Consider the following 24,598-nt stretch of genomic DNA (forward strand, 5'->3'; position numbering starts at 1 on the left):
TATGTCTTCAGAATGTTTCCCAACACATGTCCCCATGCGTGTCCTGACCAGTCAGTGGGGCTGGCCAGGACCTGGTTTTGTTTGACACCTTACTTTGCTCTGGTCCTTGGAGGACTGTTCCCTGTCACCCTGTCTCTTCTGGGATTGACATCTGAGTTTCAAAAATATCCCATGACATCACTTTATCACGCTGAGAACCTGCTGAGATGCCGTTCCTCATAGGGCTGTTTCGGTACATAACAGAGCATGCATACAATGGTGGACAAAAGGCTTCGACAGCCTCCTGACACTGTAGCTGCCTTAGCTATGTAAGAACATGTGATGTTTGAAAATGATGAAATGACCCAATACCCAACAACACACTCCTTAGGAGGCATCCCCATTCTTAAGTGACACGTGATCTATTAATTATCCTGCTATGTGAATCTCTACCCAAATGGGTGAGAGGAAGGTGTGTGTGTGCGTGTGTGCACACTTGTGCATGCGTGTGACTAAATAGCTTTTTATCCACAGTGCTTCTGAATGATCCCTGAGTGAGTAGTATAATCACTCTAGATTTTGCTGGATGCAACACATCTTAGGTCCTTTCATGATGGCATTTACACAGAGGTTTGAAATGCCTCAGGAGTAAAATCGCTTCCTGTGTCCCCATACTCAGTAGAGGGTCAGCAATAGCCCTCAGGCCACATCTCACACTCACACCAAGTGAAGGAGCCAGCGGAAGAGCAGCTAAGCTTTCGGAGGGCACTGAAATGCTTTTCTCACACAGACTCTTAAACCTCTGAGCTTTCTAAGCAGTTGATATTTTGCCAAATTCTTCTCTGCTCTAAAATACAGAGGAAGGGCTGTTTAATCTGCTTGGTAACAGTGTTAGGATTCTTTAGAGACACAGGCAGATCACACACACACAGAGACTTATTTTAAGTAACTGGCTTGTGCAGTTGTGGGGACTGGCAAGTCTAAAATTTGTAGGAGAAACTGGGGGATTGTAAACTCAGGCAAGATTTCTGTGCTGTGCTTTGAACATAAGTGACTTCTGGGAGAAGCCTGAATGTTTGCTCTTAAGGCCTTCAGGTGCTTGGATAAGGCCCACTCATGGTATGGAAAATCATCTGACCCAGAGACGACTGACTTAATCATTAATCACACTTAACAAATAATCTTTAATTGAACATCTAGGTTATTAGTTGAGCAAATATCTGAGTTCCATCACCTAGTCTAGGTAACACATGAAATTCACTGTCATAGTAATATTTGGGGTTTTCTCATAAGCCTTGGAACAAAGTGTTTTGAATTTTATGGCTGGCATTGGGGTCTTCTCTGGGTCTCCACCATCTGCTCGTGCCAGAGCCTCAGAGAAGATAATGCGGCCTCCCCTGGAGGGCCTGTTTCTCATTCACATGGGTCTTGGTGCTTGTACTGTGGAGCAGTGTGCTGAGGAACGAGGAGGAGCAGGACTGTGCCCTCCTTACTGGCAACTCAGATCGCTAGGAGAGCGCTGTGTCCGTGAACTGAACAAGCTGCCGTTGTGTGCTGCGGTGAGCCGTCTCTCGCGGTGCTATCATGCGTGGGGCAACTCCCCTCAGTGACAGCCAGAAGTGAAGTCTTCTGTTAGGAACTTATTCCACACTTCATTTCCTGTCTCCTGAAATTCTGTTTCCCTCCATGAAGCCTCAGAGAAGAGTCACATAGTATAAGAACAGAAAACAACTTGGGTCTCTCTCCCCTTTTTCCTCTGCCTTCCTAGCTTTTAAAAAATTATTTATTTGAGAAAGAGAGAGAGGGAGGGAGGGAGGAACGGAGGGAGAGAGAGAGAGAGAGAGAGAGAGAGAGAGGGAGAGAGAGAGAGAGAGAGAGAGAGAGAGAGAGAGAGAGAGAGAGAGAGAGAGATTGAGAGAGAGAAAGTACAGGAGCGCCAGGGCCTTCCACCTCTGTGAACATACTCCACCACCTTGTGCATACGGCTTTATGTGGGTACTGGGGAATTGAATCTGGGTCGTTAGTCTTTGCAAGCAAGCTCCTTAACTGCTAAGCCATCTCTCCAGCCCTAGCTGGTTTATTTTTATTTTTTATTTTAAATTTTTATTAGCATTTTCCATGATTATAAAAAAATATCCCATGGTAATTCCCTCCCCCCCCCACTTTCCCCTTTGAAATTCCATTCTCCATCATATTACCTCCCCATCTCAATCATTGTACTTACATATATACAATATCAACCTATTAAGTACCCTCCTCCCTTCCTTTCTCTTCCCTTTATGTCTCCTTTTTAACTTACTGGCCTCTGCTACTAAGTATTTTCCTTCTCACACAGAAGCCCAATCATCTGTGGCTAGGATCCACATATGAGAGAGAACATGTGGTGCTTGGCTTTCTGGGCCTGGGTTACCTCACTTAGTATAATCCTTTCCAGGTCCATCCATTTTTCTGCAAATTTCGTAACTTCATTTTTCTTTACCGCTGAGTAGAACTCCATTGTATAAATGTGCCACATCTTCATTATCCACTCATCAGTTGAGGGACATCTAGGCTGGTTCCATTTCCCAGCTATTATAAATTGAGCAGCAGTAAACATGGTTGAGCATGTATTTCTAAGGAAATGAGATGAGTCCTTTGGATATATGCCTAAGAGTGCTATAGTTGGGTCATATGGTAGATCAATCTTTAGCTGTTTTAGGAACCTCCACACTGATTTCCACAATGGCTGGGCCAGATTGAGTTCCCACCAGCAGTGTAGAAGGGTTCCTCTTTTTCCACCTCCCCGCCAACATTTATGATCATTTGTTTTCATGATGGTGGCCAATCTGACAGGAGTGAGATGGAATCTCAATGTAGTTTTAATCTGCATTTCCCTGATGGCTAGTGACGTAGAACATTTTTTTAGATGCTTATATGCCATTCGTATTTTTTCCTTTGAGAATGTTCTATTTAGCTCCATCTAGCTGGTTTATTTTTAAAGGTTTAAGTTGAATGCAGTTATTTAAAGATAAATGTTGCTTAATACCAGAGAGCGTTTTCCCACCTGAGTGAGGGAGCTTAGGTGGTCTTAAGTAGAAAAGTTTCTCTTCTGTCTTGGGGAAAGTAGCAAGGAGTGGGAAAGTGATACATCTATGAGCTTCTCATCTATTGGCTGTGAACATGAGAAATTTGCAGGGCATCTCCCTGGGCCTCAGTTTCCTCCTCAGGCAGAAAACAGAGGAGGCTTACATTTGACCTTCAATGAGAGGTGGGTGCGCAGCCCGTTACGTGGAGCGTTAGAAGAGTCTCACCTTTCTTTCCCTCACAGGGATTCCAGCAGCAGCCGTCAAGGCAGGGGACCGAGATAGCTCCTGTCTAAGTTCCACCTCCCTCAGCTTCCGGCCAAGTCTTCATGCATGCTCTTCTGAAACACTGAGCTTGGTAGTTGCCTGTGGCCCAGCGCTAGCCCTACGCATTCTTGAAAATCTCAGGAATACATCTGACATTCCCAGATATCTTGATTTGTTAGCCAGCCTTTGGTGGAGCCTTGGACTTCCTCTGGTTCTTTCTCCTCAAACTCAGGAGACATAGCCACTTCCAGAGGGAATACTGTTGAATGGCTACATATCTTCATTCTCTCTCTCGATGGTTAGGTAACTTTATACTTTCAGATGGCTAGGGGACTTTCTATGGAATTAAATAAAAAACATTTAAACATCTGGTAAGGATTTGCGTTTTAAGAGGTGAGTCTGTGAATGTGAAATTTCTTGTCTTAATCTTTTGGAGCATAATTGCCTTACTATTTGTTTGCATAATAGAAGGATCTTATAAGAATGGGTGAAATTGAGTGTCTAGCTGCAGAGAGATGGGTGCAGTCATCTTTACAGAGAGTAAACAGATCCCGTTTTGTAACTAGCATCAGGTTGAAACCATGCTGGATTGGCCATTATTTCCCATCTGAAACAAATGCCATTTTGATTCCTACAAATCAGAACTGTCAGGTTTTTATTTCAGGCTCTATATTGGTACATCAAACCCAGGATTTCTGATGGGGCTTTAATATTAAATAATCAAATGTCAGAAACAAGTAGTCACTGAAATGTCATCTTCTAGTGACAATTCTCAGTAACAAGCCACCCAGTTCTCTAAAAGATTGCAATGTAAGAGAAAGAGATGAGCTGAAGAGATGGCCTAGTGGTTAAGACTCCTGCCTGCAAAGCCAAAGGACTCAGGTTTGATTCCCCAGTACCCATGTAAAGCCAGATACACAAGATAGAACATGTATCTGCAGTTTGTTTGCAGTGGCTAGAGGCCCTGGCACACCCATTTTTTTCTCTCTCTCTGCCTCTTTCACTTTCTCATAAATGTATGAATGAATGAATGAATAAATAAATAAATAAATAAAATATTTAATAAGTGAGAGGTTGGAGTTGTTGCAAATATTTGGTGGGAACTTGTCAGGGGTGTACAGTGACTCCTGCAGGTGGTACCATGGGAGTTCATGTGTCCACAGCACAATGGTGACATCTGGAGATGGCCTTTTGGGAGTTAAAGATGTAGATGACCAGGACTAGACACAGAAACTTGAGGAAGAGACAAAGCTCACCTGGGTTGACAGTTCAGGTTCCCTAATGCACTTGAATTGTTGGATTAATACAGCTCTGTCATTGTAGAAGATGCCTTAATTATAACTAACTTCAGGAATTTCAGATATAAGGCATTAGAGTAACTTCCATGAAAATACATATATCCAATGTTTTTATGAATAATGTGTCTGCCCATCAACTCAACTGCAATTGGGAATTCAGACTAGACCTGGGGCCATTGTCAGCCATGTTCCTCACCAAGGGACCCATCACTCAGCTACGTTATCCAGATCTATAGTAAATTATAAAATAAAGGAAGGATAGCATTTGTCCAAATGAATTTTTTTCTTTTCTAAAAGAAACCATACTTATAGGAATTTCAGATACCATGTTTGTTTTTTTCATTTATCTTACCTACTGATCAGGTCTATTTCTGGCCTGTAAGACACAGCTGGTACTGCTTCCTACTGCTATATTCAAGGTTGGCATTATCGCCACTCAGACAGTGCCTCCTGGAAGCAGAATCCAAGAAGAGACTTAATGGTTAGGATTTTCAGAGTAAATATGAGCATCAGTAAGGAAATTAGCACAGCTACAGCATTTAGCTCACTAGTGAAGGCTTCCATGTATTCTGATTTTTGGATAGGAACAGTGGACACCTTTCATCTTTTATTAACCAGGGAGCATCATCTGCTTCCTCAGGATGATGGCAATTCTTGTGCTTCACATTCTCTGATCTGCATATCTCATGGTTCTTGAGAAGTGTACATGTATAGAATATTTTATCTCCTTTCCTCAGCTCCAGATCCTGTTATCGTACGTTTTCTCTTTCATATTCCAAAATATGGTGCCTGCTCTAACCATTTGGTTTCAAAAAGGAAGCCTTATTTGTTTAGCTGCAGCTGTATCCATGGAGGTTTACCTCATTCTTTACAACCTGCACCCTTCCAGAAAAGCTCTGTACATATCTGCATGACATGCTGATGACGCTGAGAACTGGGATGGAGAAGAGCAAACACTGGCATCTAGAGCTTTGGTCACTTCCACGTAGACTGTGGGCTTGTCAGGAGGTGGGTTGAAGTACATAGCTGGTCATAACTACTTGAGATCAAAACACAGTCGCTCAGAGGCCATGACAAAGTCAGGCAAAACACGACCATTCCATGATATTGCCTGAGACACAAGAAGGTAACCATAAATCAGGCTTGGTGGCACAGGGGTTTAATTTCAGCTACTCAGGAGTCTATGGTGGGAGGATCACAAATTTAAGGCCAGCCCGGGCAAGTTACTAAGTTAAGATCTTATCTCAAAATGAAAAGTAAAAATAAGACTAGAGTCATAGCTTGGTGGTGGAGAAGAGAATCCAGGTACAATTGCTACTATGCAAAGGCAGAGACAAAGCCCCTAGACCCCCAAGATGATCCATGAGGTACAGGGCCTTCCTCCCAGTTCCCAGCATTAACTCAATTGGTAGCTTTAGTCATGCTCTCCTTCCCTTTGTAGATAAGATTTATTGAGATGTGTAAGCATAGAATTGGTTTTATTCTGACATCATTGATTTTAAAGTTGAATATTCCCAAATTACCCAGCCAGAGCTCAAATCCTATGGTGAATCTTGTCAACACCTTCATACTGAAACACCCATCAGCCCATGATTCCAGCACTACAATGAAGTAATAGAATTCATGCTGCTTGACTCCAGATATATCCTTAACCTAATAACCTTTGATAGGAAAGCATAGAAAAAACCCAATTACTGAAAGTGTTCCAAATACTAAGGTGACACTTGGTCAAATTTTCATATTAATATTTATATTGTTACATTTTATATTACAGTTGTTCAATCAGAATTTCTCATGAACTGGACATTGAGTTTCTACTTGAATCTATAGGATAAGATGTAGGGTTTGAAAGTTGTGTAGAAGGGTGGAAAGGAAGGACTGAACCTTCATTTGAGGAGGGGAATCATCAGAAGTTAGTTGTCATTTGACTGTTGGGGACAAAAGTGAAGATGGGCCCAAATAATCTCAGAGACTTTAATGTAGCTCAAGAGAAAAAGCACGAGGAGAATCTTGTATACAGCAGGCCACCCAAGGGGAGCGCTCCACTCCGTAGTGCCTATGTGGGGCTAGAGCTTCGGAGGGAGGCTGAGACCAGGTGAGTCAGCGCAGGCTTCCTGTCTGGCTGCTTAAAACGTAGTCCTGGCAGTTATTAAACTGGATGAAGGTGAGAATATAAAAGGAAGAACGTCGGAGAGGTCTTGAATTGAGGTGAGAGGGAGAAGCAGTAGCCAAATATGGTAGAGGGGATGCCACTGAGCTGACACGGGTGTGGACTGTGGACAGTGTCATGGACATCCATGAGAGGAAGGAGAGAAGGGCGGGAGGGGTTGTTCGTATTGTGGGGAGTTGTCAGGTTTGTCTAGCCTGACCCTGAGGTATGTATGCTGAAGGTGCTTGGGAACCACCACCACAGCCAGTAAACTTGTGACAATTTGCCTTCTTGAGACTTCTCGAGGGGCCAATAGGACAGAAGGACCCTGGAAATGAGTGAAAGGAATTACTTGATGGAGCATATGGGGTGTTTATATGAATCCTCATGTTGACAGTCTTTTCACAGGCTACTTTTAACCTTATTTTGAATGTCCAATACATATGTAGGAAAGTGCTCATGAACTTGATTTAACATCAGATTTTTATCCCCACCACCGCTTCCAACTTCTTTGCAAAATTTAAATCATTCAGAACTTGTGCTTGGATGACTATTGAAAAACAGTGAGATTTACCTACTAAAAATAGGACTTCAGACCGCAAAGACAGCAGAAGTCATTCTGTGTCATCTGACGTCATCTTATTGGGAATGAGCATTGTGACCTGCAGCTGAGGAGCAGCTGACGTCACTCACCATGCACGTCTGAGGATGGCTCTCCAGACAGCGCCAATAGGGCATTATTCAGAGACATTCTCATGCAGATTGAAGGCCAGGGGGAGGGCTTCTCTGAAAATATTATTACTGAACTAACAACTCTTACTTTGTCTTGGAGGTGGAAGCCAGTGTGGGGCCTGGCTTATCCTCAGAGGAACCGAATTGCACTTCTAGTTTTCCCTGGGTATAGCTGTGGGACAAGCATGGCCTTCCTCTCTGTAAATGGGGACTCATGTAATCACATTAGAAAGTGCAAGTGGAATAGGTGTGGTCATTCACTCTGGAGTCTACAAGGTGACGGAGAAGCAGGGAGAATATCAAACATTCCTTTTTCTGGGAAAGACCATTGAGAAAATGATTACATCTGTGCTCAGATTATCTTCATGTGCAGTCTTGGTGGGCATTCTGGAATGATGAGAACACGTCTAATTCCTCAAGGGACTAATGGTGGCTTTGCTGCATTGATCCCGACTCTTATGGCTGAGCTGATGGGTAGTTAGGGTCCAGATGCTGGACGCAGCCCTGTAACTGGAAGAAGTGGCTCTTGAAGCACCACAAATCCTTGTGATGCAAGACCCATGGCTGCCTTTTCTCCCTCTGTGTCTCAGAACTAGTCAGGATGAAGCCAGGGTTTAAACACTTACATACCTCTATTGACTCCAAAGAAATAAGGAATTGACTCACACTGTCACCTTCATTCATTGAGGGTAACAATAGAGGGAAACTGAAGAATTTTAAATTTCTAGGTGGCAGTTAGCTTAATCAGATTAGCACATTACATTGAGAATCTTCAGTCAGACAGAGCAGCTCTGCCAAGCCCAAGAGAGACCTTTTCCAGGCTGACTTTGCCTCTAGTGTTTCTCACCTCTGCCAGCTTACTGCGTCTGGGTTCTATGCCCAACACCTGGCATATATTCTTCTTCTCCCAGGTTAGAATAGTCCTAGTGTTTTCTAGGGATATGGAAACCAAGGTATCGAAAGTCCAGATAGCAGAAAGTGGCATGATGGAGCCCCAGGTGTAACCCAGATTTGAGATACAGACTCCCTGATCTTTACCAACAGGCTGAACTTCTTGGAAGCCTAGCTGTGTGCCCCCACTAGCTGCAACCTTGGCCTCTCATTCTGAACAGTCACAGAACAAGTTCTCACACTGCCCTGTTTCAGCACTGCTCCTCTGAGCTCGTGGACACCAAACTTGAAGGTGGCCTTGCTTGTGGTTCTGTGACAGACTCTTACACAGTGAAAGTTTCCTGCTTCCCAGCACAGGGGGCTACAAGTCCAACACCGGAGGGAGCTGAGCTCTTGTGGGTAGACACAGCCCCTTTTCCGTTTTTACTTCAGCCTGCTGCTTTGAACTTGATACCCAGAGCTATCTGTGATACAGGCTCATGACTGCATTTGACCTGATGTCTTTTGGATGCACCTAATTAAAGGAATTGCTCTTCCTTAGGACTCAAAGGAGAAATGTAGATGGAGCCCCATGGCAGCCTTGCTGCCTTCGGCTCTGGTAGTTTCTCTTGACTGGCGCCTCTCCCTTTTAGGATCCTTGATGCCTATGAACAACTTTTCCTGCCGCCGGAATCCCGACAGCCTCTTGTATTGATTTTTGTGTACTGTGGCTCCTTTGATGTTGCTTCTCTTCACCCGGCTCTGGAAGTATAGTCCTTGAAAGGTTCTTTTCATGCTTGACTTCTGTTATTTTTAGTTTTCTGCCTTGAGACAGCATTGACGTTCCACACTTTCAGCAGCTGTCCTCCCCATGGGACTGGCACAGTAGAAATGATTGCCATCCTTGTCAATAACAGAGGATATGTGGGGTCTCAGAACTTCAGCGTTGGAGACCCTGTAGCCACGTGCGTGATTAGTGACATCTGAGATACCCCGTGACTGGCCATAGCTTGCATTCTGAGCTCCTCTAGGTAACTCATAATGAGGAGATTCGTCTGCATGTCGTTTGTTTTTCTGGCTTTCTAGACATGAATGTGCTTGCAAATTCTTCAGTGATCTGAATCTGTGTAAGAACCTGGGAACACTGCCTGTATTTCTGCCATGGTGCTACATCATGCCCACTGTGAAAGTATGTTGTGAAGGTTGCCGAATTCAAGGGAGACCTGTACAAAATCACTTTGAATGAGGACTCAGAGCTTTTAGGTTTACTAAATGAGATTGATATATGATCTCTCTCTCTTAACCATAGCACATTGCCAGCTTAAAGCAGATACAGATTTTGGAGAGCATCATGGCCTCTTCCACCTTGCCCCGTGCTTCCCCTGCAGTGACGCAGGCCTCTGGGGTTGAGTTAGGGACCATTGTAGTGGTTGCTTTGATGTCTTAATGACATGTTAATGATCATGGTCAAGTTTCAGTTTTACTTTTCCAGATTTTTTTTTAATGCCACAGATCAAAACCTACCACACAGCAGGTCTAATTCATAGGCAAGGTGAAATGGTCCCTATTGAACTTGCCAACGGATCAGGCAAGGATCAGTAACACCCGAGAAGTAATTCCTCTTCTTGCCTAGCAGTTCAGCATCATTGCACTTTGCCTCTAGCTGTATTTCAAAGAAATTTCACTCTCCACCTTGATTATCAATATACATATCTTGCTGGGGTCTTTTGCCAACAAATAAAGACATTTTTGACATTCTACAGCTTTGTGACTTCATAGGAGAATAAGCATGCTTTCTTATGCATCTTTAACACAATCTAGGCCATTGGAATAGAATTCAAGATGACTCAAATTGCTTGCAATGGCAATTTATTTACATTTTGAAAATTCCATTCCAATTCACTTACCCTGAGGAGGCACAGCTCTGGTGGTTAAATTTCTCCATGATATTCTTTAGCTAAATCATGATTGTAACATTGAGCTTCAACACAGAAGGTCAGATCCAGCCCTTCTGAGATTCTGTCCTCTCAGGGACTGTAGACAAGTCAGGCGGGTTATTTCTAAATGTGTTTGTATGAGAAATTTCTTTGCTATTTAATAATTCTTAGGATTCCATATGTTTACTTCAAAATGGCAATGACTAATGGCAAAGAACATCAGATGGCTAAAAATTTGTATTGAGCTTTTGAATGCCCTCAGAAAATTGACAGGAAAAATAGTATCTCCAGAAAAAAATTAGACCTGGACTATAGATTCTATGCACCCAGGTTATCTGGAATAATCCTAATCACATTCTTCTTGTTGTTTTTTAACTTTTCTAAGTTTATTTTTATGTGTTTGAGAGAGAGAGAGAAAAAGAGAGAGAGGCACAGATAAAGCAGCAGATAGAGAGAGAGAATGGGTGCACCAGGGTCTTCACCCACTGCAAACAGACTGCAGATGCATGCACCACCTTGTGTGTGTGGCTTTACATGGGTACCGGGAATTGAATCTGGGTCCTTTGGCTTCGCAGGCAAGTTCCTTAAGCACTTAGTCATCCCTCCAGCCCCATTGTTGGTTTTTAATCACACAAATAGAGCGACACCAAGCTCTACATCAATGAGGCCACCTCTGATAGGTCACTGGAAACACTACACTTCTGTCCTGGGCATGTTTTCTAATATGTGTGGCTTGTAAAAATCATGACCTTAGATTGCAGCTTTCTGACAATATTCCTTCCAGGGGGAAAACAAGTGGTTCCCAGCAGTGAAGAAGCTGATTGTGCTCACGGGTCCACACCTGGGCTCTCCTCCTTCTCACTAAGCATGTGCAAGTCCCTGTACACGGAACGCTCGGGCCCCAGTGCCACAGCTTCTGGTCCATAGGTCTTGAGTGGGCCTGAGGACAACACACATGTTCATACATTCCTGTCCAAAGATACACACCTCTCTCTATAAGAGCAAAGCTGAGGAGAACGGAAGAGGAAAACAAAAACTGTGTAACCTTTGATTATCTGAAAAGATGTGGAGATGTGGCTTAAACTTGTCAACTGATCAGGCAAGGATTAGGAACATGTGGGAAGTAACTCCTGCTTGCGTGGGTGCAACTCTGAGAAGCCCTGTGACAGTGTGGGGAACGCAGGTAGACATGGTGAGAGCTTGGAGATCTGATGTCCCTCACCCTGAGTGCGGGGACCTTTGAAGTTTTGAATATTTTCATTTACATAATGAGATATCACTAGGATGGAACCCAGGTCGGAACACAAAATTCATTTGTTTCATATGTACCTTGCAAACCCAGACTAAAGGGAATCCTAGCCAGCCTACAGGGAGTTACCTGAGGATGGGTGTGAAATTTTCTACTACCTTGAGAAGGTTTTAGGTTTTGGAGGGCATTTCAGATTGTAGATTCTAAGATAAGGACTGTTTAGTCAGTTTATTAATAACTTAAAATAAAATAAAATTTAAACAGTGGTTTGTGTAATCAATTCAAATTAATAAAACATTAAAAAAAAAACCTTCCCTGTGCCATAGCTACTTAAAAATTTCTCCCTGTCAATGTGCCTATTCGTACAAAATTCATCAAGTAGGTTTCATTCTGTCTCCAAGGTGCTGGAACTAGCAGGTTAGTCTCTGACCCTCCTTTCCCACCCCCATCTGTTGTCTGGGCTAGCCCACATCCCTACTGGTACATTCCACAGGGAGAAAAGCCTGGGATGTGAGGGTTTAAGGCAACCTTTTCTTTCTCCGGGCTTACCACCATTCTTGCTTCAATTATAAACCAAGTCACAGCAAAATCATCTCTCCAATCAATGAGTAAAACATCGTCTTATCATGATGCTCAGTCATTAATCCTGCTGCTCTGACCGTGGCACTATCAGCATTTCCATTTAAAAATGATCTGTTTAGATAAGCAGTATGCTAAGCAATGAGTCACGTTAGCTGAGAGACCATGTGTTCAGACAATATGAGTGATTTTGTTTGTGAACAGTAAAGGGATATTGAAATGTCTAGCATTTTTAAATTAAAGAAAATAGCATTTCTTCTTTAACTATAACTTGGTGGATTGGTTTGCATCTCCGTATAGTTCTTTGCATTAAAGAAGCCTCTGTGGCTCAGTTGTTTAGTTGGTATAGAACACAGGGAGAATCCACCCTCTAGTGGCCAAAAGAAACAAGAAAAAAAAGAAAGAAAGAAAGAAGGAAAAGGTTGAAAACATGAAGAGATGGAATGTTTTCTCATGTGACTAGTTTACAACCTCACCCTGAAAGCAATCCTTAGAGAAGGCACTTCAGAAATGTTTAGATCAACATAAATAGAAAAAATACCAAGATGATGGTCAAGTTGAAGGTCAATTAAATATGTAAGTGCTGTCAAAGAAGGTTCACGAGCCGGGCGTGGTGGTGCACGTCTTTAATCCCAGCACTCTGGAGGCAGAGGGAAGATCGCTGTGAGTTTGAGGCTACCCCGAGACTACATACTGATTTCCAGGTCAGCCTGGACTAGAGTGAGACCTTCCCTCAAAAAACCAAAAAAAACCAAAAAACAAAAAAAAAAAAACCACAAGGAAGCATCACTGTTGAGTTCACTTCACAAGCATAGGTGAAATCTCTACCTGTCAGCTACTGCGTCCTCTATGACGTGCTCTTCCATTTCTTTTTTTTTTGTTTGTTTGTTTTTTCGAGGTAGGGTCTTACTGTAGCCCAGGCTGACCTGGAATTCGCTATAGAGTCTCAGGGTGGCCTCGAACTCACAGCGATCCTCCTACCTCTGCCATTTCTTTTAAATGTCTTTTGAAGGAGAATGCTACCTGCAAATACATGTAGTGGAAGCGTGGTGGCTTGCTTTTCTACCATGTAACTGACATTTTCCCCTTCAATATAAATTAATTATGATTTATATATGTCATAAAACCAGAGAAGCTTTTCTTCTTTTCTACAGATGAAAAGGTACAATTCTTATTCTAACAGCATTTTCTCAGTTTTGTGTGTATGTGTAGAATGTGGTGTATGTGTGTGTGTGTGGGGGGGGCAGTATATGCAAGTGTGTGTTTGGATGTGCATGCCCCATGCACACGTGTGTGGAGGCCAGAGGAGAGTACTGGGTGTCCACCTCTACCGCTCTGCCACGGCATTTCCTCGAGACGGACCCTCTCACTGAACCTGCAGCTCCCATTTTTGGTCAGACTGGCTGACCAGTGAGCCCCAGCAATTCTTCTGTCTCCAAAACCTGAAGAACTGCCATGACATGCCTGTGTGGTCGCGTCTGGCTTTTTACATGGGTGCTGGGGAAGGTAGCATTGTGAGGGCTCCTCCTTGTCTTTCCCTTGATAAACTGTAAGTTGCTCTAATCTCATCCCCTAGTGAGTCCATAATGAAGTCAGGCCTTTTCTCGATGGTCCCATTTTCTTACTTTCTATTCAGGGATTCAGCATAGAATATGACCGTTGTTTAATTCATAACATGCAGCATGATTTGGGGTTGTGACTCTACAAATCTAATGTACTTAAAGCATGGCTGCTGTTATCCCTCTGTATCGTACCAATTGTGTATTTCTACTTGGAAAATTACAAAATGTGAATAAGTATATTTAAATATATAAAATAATTCCTTAACTGGACCAATGTCAGTTTTGGAAAATATGCTTTTTTTCAGGCATTTTTGTGAATATCTGTACAAGCCAGTTGTTTGTAAAGAAAAGAATTCTACTGCATTTATGAATATAAAGGTTACTCTGTGATTTCATTTTCTTAGCAAATTCAATTCACCCAATTTGATAAAGTGTCTTCTCTATTCTCCAATCTGTGTGCTAAGGAAATGAGAAAAGAATGGACTGTTGTTATAGAGAAAATGCAGAACTTGGGATCAAATATTGAACAGTGAGTCAAATTTTACTTCCAGGCAGGAAACCAGATCCAGCTCTGAGGTTAGTCTCATGGGACGAGGCTGCAGAATGAAGCAAGGGTAGGTTTTTGAAAAGCCAAAGATAAATGGCATGTCTCCTGTTAGAAAACTGCGGGTCACTGGGCCGCTGGTGCAGGAGGGCCGCGCTGACCAGCTGTGTATAGTGGAAGTGCTGAGGGGTGACAGAAAGGATCTTGGCTGCTCTTGTGATGATTTGTCTCAGCAACGTTTCTTCTTCTTCTTTTTAATTTGTTATTTGTTACTTATGAGAGAGAAAGAGACTGAGAAGGAGGGGGGGCAGAGAGAGAGAGAGAGAGAGAGAGAGAGAGAGAAAGAGAGAGAGAGAGGGAAGGAGAGAGAGAGAGGGAAGGAGAGAGAGAGAGAGAGAGAGAGAGAGAGAGAGAGAGAGAGAGAGAGAGAGAAAATCAGCTTGCCAGGGGTCTCTCCAGCTACTGCAAATGAACTCCAGACACACGTGCTGCCGCCATGTGTGTCTGGCTTACGTGGGTTCTGGGGAATTGGACCTGAGTCCTTAGGCTCTGCAGGCAAGCACCTTAACTGCTTAGCCATGTTTCCAGCCCTGTCTCAGCAACTTTTAACATTCTGATGCCCAGGGCCTTCACAGTGTGTGTGAGCCTAAGAGCACGTGTTTGGATCACGTTTGTACCTTGGACAATGTGACTGCCCAGCATATCGATCAACTGTTTGCTGTGTTGCCAGGCGTTGTGCTGGATGCCTTCCTTTACTGCCTCATGGCCAAGGCCAAAGGCGCGTCCTCCTGAGGACATTTGTAAGCTCCCTTAGTTGCTGCGTGTTCCCATGAGCTACCCTGATGGAGGATGCCACTCACTGGCACTGAGCTGCACCCACAGGCCGGTGTGGTCTAGACATCTCCACCCATGAGCACGCCCCATTCTAGTCTACAAAGAGTATTCCATGAGGAGAAAATTGTGTCAAGAGCTGTTTTATCCATACAGGATGACTTGGGAAGCAAGATTCCCACAGTGTTCCATGGTCTCTCCATCTCTGAAACTGAACAGCCCTCTTACCTTCTCCTCCACCTTGATGACTTTCCACGGACAGTGTCCAAGGTCGTCATACCACGTGGTAATATGGCTCCCAGGGGACCCTGCTATCTGTCTGTTCTAATTTCACCATGTCCTGAGCTAATTTCTTTTTTATGTTTGTGTCATTTCCTTTGTTTCCTGGCTCTATCTTGACAATTTTGGGCCCTTGTATCCCTCTTTCTCTGTGCTTCTGTGCACCCTTCTCTTTCTACTCTCTCTCCTTCTCTACCCATTCTCCACCCGGCTGCCTGTTCTTACACAGTACCTTCTCCTTTTTTTTCTGTTTGTTTTTTCAAGGTAGGGTCTCACTCTAGCTCAGGCTGACCTGGAATTCACTATGGATTCTCAGGGTGGCCTTGAACTCATGGTGGTCCTTCTACCTCTGCCTCCCAGGTGCTGGGATCAAGGGTTTGCGCCACAACGCCTTTATTCATAAGCTACAGCAAAATCCTTCTCTCGACATTGAGTTCGGTGTTTGGCAATAGAGTCAGAATTCAGAAAGACTCACCTAACCAAACTCCTGGTTTGACGTCGGTGTCTTCTGGGCTCTGGGAGAAGCCATCAGTCCCTCTTGTTCCCTTGCGGTCTGCTTCAACAAAGTCTCCTCTCCAGCCTCTTCTTAGGGGAGAGGTCCTGTTGGGCTTGAAAGTGCCCATGGAAGGGGGCTGAGCAACTACCACTTCCTGTGATCCCTGGAATGAGTAAAGCAAGGCAGGAGCCTGGTGTGATGCTACCTCCGCCTCTCCCTCCTTCTCACCTCCCACCCACTGCTCATCTTCACCACCATGTGTTCTCCTTTCAGAAAGCCATTGGTATTACCTCCCGTGTCCACACTGACCCACCCTTATCTCTGCTGTGACTTCCCTGGTCCACAGTGGTGGCTCCTCCTCTGGCTTCTTCCACATCCATCCATGCAGATCTTCCTTCCATTTGCCAGAAGGTCTCTGGAGTAATCTTTGTGGAATTTAAGTCAGATTTGTCATCTCCCTCCACTCACTGTAGCACCTGCCTGCCTCTTGTTCCTCCTCTGACTTCTGCTCCTTTGAGCACCACGAGGAGCCTCCAGCTGGGGTCCCCTCCTTCACCCCGCATGGGACTCTTGCCCAGGCTGCTGCTCCCACCTTGAGTCTCCTCACGGATCCTCTGTGCATGGCACTCTTCACTGTCCTTTCTCACGGCTCCTCCCTGGTGACCAGCCAGCTGTTGAACCCCTGCTCACTTGGGCTCCCAGCCCCGCCTAGCTGGAAGTTTCTGTGTCTTGGTACGGCTGATTGGCGTCTCTCTCTTTAGAGCCCCACATGCATTGCACTCACCATTCAGCCCAGTGATGAGCACAAAGCAGCCATTTGAAAACCACGTGCTGAATTAAAAAATGAATTGATGACTGGGTGTGGTGGTGCACCCCTTTAGTCCCAGCACTCAGGAGGCAGAGGTAGGAGGATCACTGTGAGTTCGAGGCCACCCTGAGACTACATAGTGAATTCCAGGTCAGCCTGGGCTGTAGAGTGAGACACTCCCTCATAAAACCAAAAAAAAAAAAAGAACTGATGGAGGAGTCAAATACGAAACTCCGAGGATCATCAACCTCCACTGCATGGCTAGGAAGGGCGTCAAGTGTTTACAGTGATGTAGAACAGAAATGCATGATAGGAAGAGTTAGGATGTGTTCTGACCTGACTGCATCATTCATCCTTCTAGAAAGCTTAGGGAAGGCAGTAGCTGGATCAATAACATGTGAGTAACAGGGTGTTTTCCTAATCTTACACTTCAGCCTATATCTTTCATCTGTCTGGGTCAATATTTCTTTTTTTCTTTTTCTTTCTTTCTTTCTTTTTTTTGAAGTGGGATCTTGCTGTAGCTCAGGCTGACCTGGAATTCACTCTGTAGTCTCAGGGTGGCCTCAAACTCATGGCAATCCTCCTACCCCTGCCTCCCAAGTGCTGGGATGAAAGGCATGCAACACCATGCCTTGGCTCAGTTCAGTATTTCTGAGAAACCACAGTTTCTCACTGACTGACTTGGGACTTTTAGAATCTATTTTTGTATCTGGTCCAGGAGCATAGGCAGAGAAAGAAAGGGAAATTAGGTAGTGAAGGAAAAGGGTAGGTAGGTATGGTGGGCCACACTAGCATTTGGAAGAGGATGATTGCCAAGAGTTTCAGGAAAATGTAAGACTCTGCCTCCTCTGCCTCCTTCACTCCCCGCCCCCCCAAAAATTAGAGGGTCCTGGAGGAGAGATGGCTCATGAGGACCAGAGTTTAGATCCTGGGCTCCACATAAAAGCCAGTCAGCTCGATGGCCTGCCTGTAAGCTAGATACTTGGGAGGCAGAGACAGGGGCTGCCTGAGGTGAGGTAGACTCCATGAATTTGTGAGCTCTGGGCTCAAGTGGGAGACCTTGCCTCAGAAAATATGTGGGAAAGCCTTTATTTAGGTGTCAACTTCTGCTTCATACGCATATGCACATGCACGCATGTATACTTACACACCCATGTGCATTCACAAGCATATAAACATGCATCCACACACGCATATGCAAATAAACAGTTTAGAAGATAATAACATCAACACCCACGCCCTCCACCCCCCGCCACATACACACCAAGTACCACTATAGAGCAGCTCAAGGAGCTCCTTTGCTGCGTGTGAACCTTGGGGGCACGGTTACTCAGTGGAAGTCTGCACATGGGTCTATTTCAAATTAAGCCCTTGGACAGTTGGCAGCATAAATGTAGCAGAGATTTTTTGCCAGTGTAGTTTTCTGTTCTTAACTACATGCCTATTTTCAGCCTACCAGTGAGAGAACTGAATGACAGACAGACCTGTCAGTTCTTCTTGAAATGATGCATTGTACGGTCAAAGGAAGGCGCCGTGCAGTGCTGGGGACTCCATGTTGTCTGTGCTTTCACCAAAATTTGAAAGCTCACAGACAGTCACATTAATGTCATAGCATTATGCTGTTCATGTTCCCATCTCTGACCACTATGGGTGGGGTGGAGTACTTGAATGAGAATCATAGATGTTAACTTCTTATCCACTCTTACTGAAAAGAGGGAAAGGCCCCTAAGACATGTAACAGAATTTGCTCTCACCTTGAACACAGGCTGTTGGGGCGCCTGAGTAGTATGGCCTGGTCATGATGTCCAGAGCATGTGACTGTTGGCCTTCGAAGTTCCAGCCAGGCTGCTTTCTCTGACGCAGCAGGAAGCACAGATCGCCCTCCAGAGGCAATAGGAATGGATAAGCTGCTGGAATTTGTCACACAACGTGGTGTGAAAGCCATCTGGCTACAACCACAGCCTTACAGTTTTGGAGTTCTCAGAGTGTGACAACGTGATGGGCCAGGCAAGGAAAAGAGCTCAGGAGTAAACACAGCGTGGGCTGGAGCCAGTCTCACATTGGCATTTAAATGGGGGTGAGACAGTGTTGAGAGAAGAGGGTGTGGCTGGGGAGGCCTGGCCGCCCAGCGGGGAGCGTGAGTGTTAGCGGCCCTGGTCTCCTCATCTGAAGAGAGAATGGCCTCCGGAACCCAGCTCCGTTAGCAGGCTTGCTGAGGCGGGTGAGGCTGGAGGAGCCCCTGTGAGCTAGTGCGCCCCTGAGGCACAGGGCCAGCAGGTCGTGTGTGTGTGTGTGTGTGTGTGTGTGTGTGTGTGTGTATTTATCAGGGGGTTTATTAGACTGGCTTCCATGGTTAGAGGATGGTAATCCACGATGGTCGTTGGCATTCTGGAGAGGCAGAGAATGCTCAGTCCACAAAGCCAGGAGCTTCGGAACAAGCTGACTAATGACACAGCCACAGGCCAAGGCTAAAGGCCCGGAAGGTTCCTGAAGAGATGCTGGTCTGTGTTTGCTTTGGAAGGCTGAAGAAGCTGGAGTCGGACGCCCACAAGTGACCCCAGCAGCAGTGTGATCTGTTTGGGAAGAGTGGCGTTTGTACACGCTGGGTTTCTCCTGCCACTTTAACTCCATCTGGGTCTCAGCTGCCCAGAGCTACCCACACTCATGGCCGAGGCTGGACCTTTCCCCTCAGTTGCTGACTGCATGCAGTGGTCTCTGCCAGTGCCCTCAAGGACACCCGGAGGTGTGCTTCCCTGTTCTCGTGGCGTCTCTCAGCCTCGTCAAGCTGACAATTAACTGCTTATCCAGCCCAGTGGGAGATCTGTGAGAGGGTCCCCAGCTCAAATCCCCCCGGGGGGCACTTTCCTCACTCCCACCTTTATTCCGTTTGCTGGTTCAAGCCAGCCCCAGGTGAATCCACTGCCCTGCATAGTGCAGCGCTGCTGGAAAGAGAATTCTACAGCAAACCTTCAATGGCACATTTCCTTTCCGCACTGCCGAGAAATCTCTTTTTCCCTGATAAATTTATGCTCACTCTTAGCAACAGTTTGAAACTGCATGCTTTCAACTCTGTCCTCCGAGGTCATTCTTACCCCTATAGGAAAGATCCAGGAATGTGTTTCTCAAGAACGTTTTTGTCCTCTAGGGGACATGTGACAAGGTCTGAGACAATTTGATCATCACAATGGAGGTAGAGGTGCTACTGGAACCCGGTGTGGGAATGGTGCCCGACACCTTACTACACAGACCCTCAACAGATGCCCATGACATGAACTGTGCCACGATCCCTCTGTGTGGCCATTGTTTGGTATCTGAGGGACAGGGTTCTAACACACACACACACACACACACACACACCAGTCTGCTGATGCCTGAATCTGTATCAGTAGATGCAGAAGTCCCCTGTATAAAATGATGAAGCTTTTGCATATATTCTACATACATCATCCCATATATTTAAGTCATCTTTTTTTATATTACTTGTAATTCCTATGCTATGTAGATGCTGTGTAAATAGCTATTTTTACTGTATTATTTAGGGAAGAATGACAAGGAAAGAATTCTGTTCATGTTCAGGCATATGTAACTTCTTTTCCCCCAAAATATTTTTGAGCCACAGTGGGCTGAGTTCATGGATGTAGATCCAGAGAATGGACTGTACGGTGGGGTTCCCTGTGTGTGCCTAGGGTACAGATGGCTCCACTGGGATGATTCATGTCCCACCCAGGATGGAGAGAGATGGTGTGAGATTTTACCATGCTACTGAGAAGGGCATGTGATTTATAACTTATGCATTGTTTACTTCTGGAACCTTCCATTTCAAGCTTTCAGGCTGCAGTTTTACAGTAGGTAAATGAACTGCAGAAAGTAAAATGAGATATGGGGAGGCTGCAGTACCATCACAATCAAGAATCCCTGACTTGAGATGTTGTGGACTGAGCTACATTCCTCTCAAAATTCATGTGCGAAGCCCTAACCCCCTCATGTGATTGACTTTGGAGACAGGACCTTTAAAGAGGCAATTTAAGTTCAGCAAGGTCTTGGGGGTGAGGCTCTACTACAACAGTGCTGGCATTCTGAGGAGTGGAAGTAGCCCAGTGACAGGCACACCAAGGAATGACCATGGGGGTTTGCAGAGAGAAGGTAGCCATCTGCAAGCCAAGGTGAGAGGCCTTCATACAGATCAAACCTGCTGCCCCTTTGGTCTTTGATGCCCATCCTACAGACCTGTGAGAAATAAGTTTTTGTAGTGTAATTCAAGTAGGCTGTGGTCTTTGGTTATAGGACCCTAGCAGACTAACATAAGAAATGATGTGTTTGGGGACCAACAGTATGGAAGTAGGAAGATCATACAGGACCATGACCTTGACCAATTGTTTTTATCTCACTGACTCTTAATTCCTTCTCTATTAATTGGGACTAGTCATGCCCAGTCTCTTGGGTTTTGTTCAAGATTCAATGATACGCAAAGGGCCTGACAGGAAGCAGCTACTCCTAACTGGCCACTGGGCTACGAGATCCTTGTACACGGAGACCCCACTCTTGCTTTGGCCTGGAGCTACATGGTTCTTCTGGGCCACCATGGGCACACCTTACCCATGGGCCAGGAACATTCTGGGTGCAGATTCAACTCATGTGAGTTAGCAACTTTTCTGGAAGCTCTCGGGCACCACGGTGGGTGATTGCAGGCTTCTCCTTCAAGTTTAAGTTCTAGTGGAGGAAGAGAAATGCTAAGTAAAGACCTCAGCTGGAAGATTGCAGGCAGTTCCTTGCGTGCTGACAGAGACCAGCAGAGTGAGGGGGCGGTTTCACACACAATGGAGAAGAGTTTGATGCCATTTTTGTGTTTATTGATACAGTTCACCCACCCCTACCCAAACTTTGGTGCCTGAACGCCTGCTGGGGCTGCTGCTCTTTGAGAAGTAATTTCCCCGAATGGTGAGCAGCTCTTGGTACGATCTTCTCTTAGGACAGCTCAGTAGGGCGCGGGCTGTGCTGCTCGGTTCTGGGCCGGGAAGCTGGTGGGTTGGCGGTTCACCTTGGCGGACAGTCGGAAGCACATAGCTATGAAGGGCGCTGCGCCGTTCCTTGTTCTCCAGGAATCTCCTGATCAAAGATGAGAGTTACCTTTGGCCACTATCCACCAAATTCTAGTAGACTTTTGCAGTCATGGGGATAAGAACTTTTCTTACCCCAGCTTTCCAGTTTCCCCTCTAGGGCAGTAACAGGCCCAGTAAAGACCATGGCTTTGCGGCTCTCCAGTGACCTCCTTCCCTCCCACCCCACTTGCTCTCTGGAGTCTTCCACCCTGTGAACAGTCTCCTTGGTTTTCTTCCTCCGAAGACTTCTGCAACATCATATGCCTGGGGCTATTCCATCCCTTACCCAATCCCCATTCAGAGAGCATCTCTAGCTCCTTCCTTCCTTCCTTCTTTCTTTGAAAGAAAGTGACTATTAATTTATCTTATGTCTATTTTTCTGTTTCATTTCTTTAAAATTCTTTTGTTGTTATTTCATACATGTGTATTTTGATCATATATACCCTACTACCCTCTTGTGTCCCTCCCTCTCCAGTTGACCCCCTTTCTCCCACTATATACCAGTGGCTGTATCACTGCAGAGAATGACTGTCCCTCCTCCAACATTCTGTAGCTCTCATTGGCTTCTTATGGGGGTGGGGCCTTTTTCTCTTATTTCCCCCCCACCCTTTCATTTTCTTCTTGATGAAAACATCAGTACCATTTCCAGGCAGCTCACCCCAAATGCTCTTTTTGTGACATTTTCACCTACACTTCCAACTGCCACCTGGGTCTTTCCGACTGAGCTCCGAGGTAGACCTGCACCAAGTTGATCAGGTTTTCTTCCAAGCCTGTTTTCCTCTTTGTATTGATGACACCAGCCACTCAGCATAGACATGGCTGTCCCTTGCACATTCCCTCCAGCCTGGTGCAGTGATGGTTGCTGAGTGTTCCGGAACAAGTCCGGAATGCTGGAGAAATGCTCCTGAGGACCAGTGCTCTGCCTCTCATCCTACCTTTCTGCTCTCTGATTTTACCTTTAAACAATCCTTTGGACTAGCCTAATTTTTCAGACCCTGAGCTTACTGCCCTAAGCTAATTTGTTTGTCTGAATTAATTATCAGCATGGGGTGGCCTGCCTCATTTTTCACAGAGCTCTTCTCTTTTGGAAGAAATGCCTTTTTATTTAAACAGTCCGATTTAGTACTGTGGCACCCAGTGTAAAGGGTGTGCCTTGACATTTCCATAAAGGCGCTTAAATGTTACTGGCTCAGAAGAAACAGTTTTAGAATATGAAACCTTTATCTTTTTTTTTCTCCCCAAGGAAGGAAAACATCACTAGCTTAATTATCTCTGTAAAATAATTTCTTCTTTAGCTTTTCATGTTACTGCTGGAAGAAGAATAATGAGACTGTTTTCAGAAATGCAAAACAAGTTTGGGTGATTTCATGACATTTGCTTTGAATTTTTGCCTATGTAAATAACACCTCCAATCAGAGGTCAAGGATGGTGTGTGGAGTTTTACATTACCTTCCGGGTGATAAAGGGTCTGCTGAGAGAGCAAACGGTTGAAAAGATGCTGCGCATGATGATGCTGTACGTGGACATAACCAGGTTCTTTGTGGGGGAGGGGAGCTTGAACTCAGCACCTCATATCTGTAGGGCACATGCTCTACCAGCTGAGTTAAGGCCTCAGCTCCCGTAAAAATGTTCTCATAATCAAGATAGGGAATCCAAAGACACTTAGTTCTTTATATATGCAATATTTGGTGTGACAAACACACAACATGAGATCTACCTTCTTGAGTTTTTAAAGGTATATTTGGGAATTGTTTATTCTGAATACACTGCTCTGTGACGCATGTTTAGTTTTTCTGTCATGCACAGTTGAAACTCCCTGTGGACTAGCTAACATTTTCCTGTTTCTCCTCCTCACAGTCCTGGAAACCACTCTTAGACTAGCTGTTTCTGTGACTTTTACCTCCATAAGTAGAATCACCCACGATTGGCTGTGCGGTGACATCTCGTATATTGTTCAGATGGGTTAATCTATGGTGCAGCCTTGGATAGGATTTTCCTTCCTCTTCTTTTTAATAGTTTTATTTATTTGATAGTGGGACAGAGAAATTTTAAAGGGAGAAAGAAAGAGAGGTAAGAGATAGATAGATGATAGGTAGACAGATAGATGATAGATAGATAGACAGATAGATAGATAGATAGAGAGGTATGTGCCAGGGCCTCCTGTCACTGCAAATGAACGCCAGACTTAATCATCACTTTGAACTTCTGTCTTTACATAGGAACTAGTGAGTTGAACCCAGGCCATCAGGCTTTACAAGCAGGCACCTTTAACTGCTGAGCCACCTCTCCAGACCATGGATTTCCTTTTCTTCTTCTTTTTTTTTTAATATTTTTTTGTTCATTTTTATTTACTTATTTGAGAGTGACAGAGAGAGAGGGAGAGAGAGACAGATAGAGAATGGGCGTGCCAGGGCTTCCAGCCACTGCAAACGAACCCCAGACCCATGCACCCCCTTGTGCATCTGGCTAACGTGGGTCCTGGGGAATCGAGCCTCGAACCGGGGTCCTTAGGCTTCACAGGCAAGCGCTTAACCGCTAAGCCATCTCTCCAGCCCATGGATTTCCTTTTCTTTACAGCTTGAATGACATTCTGCACCACATTTTTTAATCCACTAAGCTGATGGTGGACATTTAGATGTCTCCATCTTTTGGCTCCTGTAACTAATGCTGCAATGGATGTGGGAGTACTAATATTTCTCTGAGAAATTCTCACCTCCAGTTCTTTTGGATAAATACTCAGAAATGGGAGTGCTGAATCATATGGTAATTTTATTTGTTTTTTCAAGGACCTGCCATGTTCTTTTCAACACCAGCTGCATCTTTTTACGTCTCAACAACATTGCATAAAGGTTTCAAC

General features: G+C 44.8%; 1 protein-coding gene across 1 annotated transcript in view; it reads left to right on the plus strand.

Moving 5' to 3' along the window:
• Window positions 1-24,598, plus strand: part of Dner (delta/notch like EGF repeat containing) — a 355,088-nt gene that overhangs the window by 285,285 nt on the left and 45,205 nt on the right. The window lies entirely within an intron of this gene.

This window comes from Jaculus jaculus, chromosome 4, assembly GCF_020740685.1.
Source record: "Jaculus jaculus isolate mJacJac1 chromosome 4, mJacJac1.mat.Y.cur, whole genome shotgun sequence".
NCBI lineage: Eukaryota > Metazoa > Chordata > Mammalia > Rodentia > Dipodidae > Jaculus > Jaculus jaculus.